This window comes from Diospyros lotus, chromosome 11 (assembly GCF_014633365.1).
Source record: "Diospyros lotus cultivar Yz01 chromosome 11, ASM1463336v1, whole genome shotgun sequence".
NCBI lineage: Eukaryota > Viridiplantae > Streptophyta > Magnoliopsida > Ericales > Ebenaceae > Diospyros > Diospyros lotus.
Window position 1 is genome coordinate 11,817,193 of NC_068348.1, and position 2,795 is coordinate 11,819,987.

Consider the following 2,795-nt stretch of genomic DNA (forward strand, 5'->3'; position numbering starts at 1 on the left):
TCTTCGACCAATCTCCTTCTTTCACCTACTTAGTTAGGTGTTGCTTTGTTTTTAGAGCCTCATCATGACCCCAAATAGAAAATTGGCCAGTTCGCTCCTCTGGCAAGTTCGTTATGGATTTTCAAAAATTACACTTTGGCCCGAAACTTTACACTTTTGCACTTTGACCCATATATCTTTTAGGGCCTTGGCTACTCTTGAACCTCCTTATTTTGATCCCCAAACGCACTTAGGAAGAGGCTTCTTGCATTATTTATCGGCCCCCAAAAAGGTTTCCAATACTTTTGGTAAATTAAATTTTCTCCCGAATCTTTCAAAAATTGCATTTTTTTCTCCTGAACTTCCATGATCCTTTGAAATGTTCTATTTTCTCAAATGTATAAGTTTTACAAAAATTATGAGTTTTACAACACCATTGTGAGGCCCGAGTCGAGTTCCTATTAAATCTTCTATGTCTTATGGGTCAATTTTTTGGGTAAATCATACCAAAGATCACTAAATTTTGGTGTGTTTTTCATTTTAGTCATTAAACTTTAATTCTTTGTAATGTGATAACAGAAGTTTAAAAAGTTTTGCAATGTAGTCACATATAAGATTTTTCAACTGATGTGGTAAATAATAAAAATTATATTTTTATTATTTATCACATCAGCGCCACGTCACCCATTCAGGCTATAGAATGGCTGAAAAATTTTATATGTGGTCCCACATTGTAAAACTTTTTAAACTTTTGTGATCACATTAAAAAGAATTAAAGTTTAGTGATCAAAATGAAAAACACACTAAAATTTAGTGATCTTTGAATTGATTTACCCATCAACTTTTAAAGTTTGATCATTTTAACCTTTGTAATAATATCAATCGTAAGAATTAAAACTTACTATAATTTAGTTAATGATTATAATTAAACAAAGACCAAACCATAAATTATTTGTCTCCAAATTTTCAAATCAAACTCTTCTATAAAAAATCATAAATCAAATCGGACAAACAAGTCTATGTCAAATTTAACAGTTTTAATTAAGATGATCAGCATGCTAGCTCCTTTGCTCCAACGGCATCCTCTAAAATAATGGTGGACTAAGGCATCGATCCTCCCATGCAGAATTATTTTCACCGTATTTAACAATTTAACAATTATAAACTTTTCACCGTATTGTAAGCTTGAGAATTATTTTTTAACCCAAACCCCACGTGTTCAAGGTTGATTTTATTTTAGGAATTAGGCCTTCCTTCCTGTTGTGTTGTCTAACTTTGATGTCTTCTCATGCAGCGTGTATATATATTGTATGGTCACGCAAACGAATGAGGAACCATATATGCTGTAAATTATTAATTATTTATGATCATTCTCCCATAATGGAATTATTATGAACAGAGTTTTGGTTTCTATTTTTTAATATGAACAAACAGTTCACCATCCTTTTCTCCCTGTGTACTCCATATGACTATGATAAAGTTTTATGCTGGAACCATCACAGCCCCACTAGTGGATTGGGTCAATGAGATGGCACCACCTATTAATGTGTAGAGAGTAAATTAAATTTAATTTAAAATATTATTTTTTTTATAGTTATAAAAAATTAATTTCAAAATTTCTCTGCTCCCTCTGTTTTAGTTCTCTGTGTCTCCTTAACTCTTCCTCTTTCTCTCCGATTAACTTTGACTGTGTCTCCTTAGCACCCTTTCTCTCTCTTTAGGTGTGTCTCCGTCGCTTAAGTAGTGTCTCCTCAACTCCCTTTATCTTCTTAACTAGGTCTCATCAGTTTCCCCTTTCTCTCCGATTAACTCCAATGTCTCCTTGGTTCCCTCTCTCTTTAACTATCTCCTCAACTTCCTCACCAACACCGTTTATCGCCTCTCCCTCTCTTTCTAACCACCATCTCTTCATATCCCTCCCTAATCGTCTTCTCTTCCTTTCTCTACAAAACTTTCCTTTCCTTTCATTTGCCCCTTCCTCGCACGAGGTTCGATCACCATCGTTGGTAACTAAATATAATTTGGTATGCTTACAACAACTACATCACAAGCCCTTATCCCACTAATGAGATATCCCACTAATGAGATCATCTATAAGAATTTTAGCTCTCCATGGCCATATCCACTTGGTCTAGTTAATATAAAAGTAAAATAAAATAAAATAGTAAAGACTTCCGTACAAGGTAAAAAGTTGAGGAGAAGCTAGAGTTGATCGAAGAGAAAGGAGGAATTGAGGAAATGTAGAGGAGACACAGTCAGAGAGAGAAAGAGAGTTGAGGAGATAGAGCCAGAGAAAGAGAGAGAGCTAAGGAGACGTAGAGGAGACAAAGTCTGAGAAAGAAAGGGAGTTGATGAGATGCCGTCAGAGCTAAGGACACATAGCCAAAGAGATAAGGAGTTGAGGATGAAGGAGGACACCAACATTTGGTGTATCAATGCAATGAGTTTTTAGTTTTCAATTTTTTTTTGAAAACAAACATAAAATGTAGCGGAAGATAAAGCACAAGATCACCTTGCAAGACTCAATTTCCAAACGACCATATGCATAATATTGAAACCACACCATAGGGCATTGAGGGATATACCTTACGTCGGATTCAAATCTGGTGAAGAGGCTCAAATCTCCTCCTATGGCAGCAACTCTTACCTCCAGTAGCTCTCGAACAACTCTATTAGGTAGTCCCCTACTACCCCGAATAACAAACTAGATGACCAATATGTCTCCCAAAATTACAGAAGACCTAGTCAATCTACGTTCCTAATGTGCATGAAGCCCACAGTGAGACCTATGTGCTAGCCAAGTCTATTATGGGTGA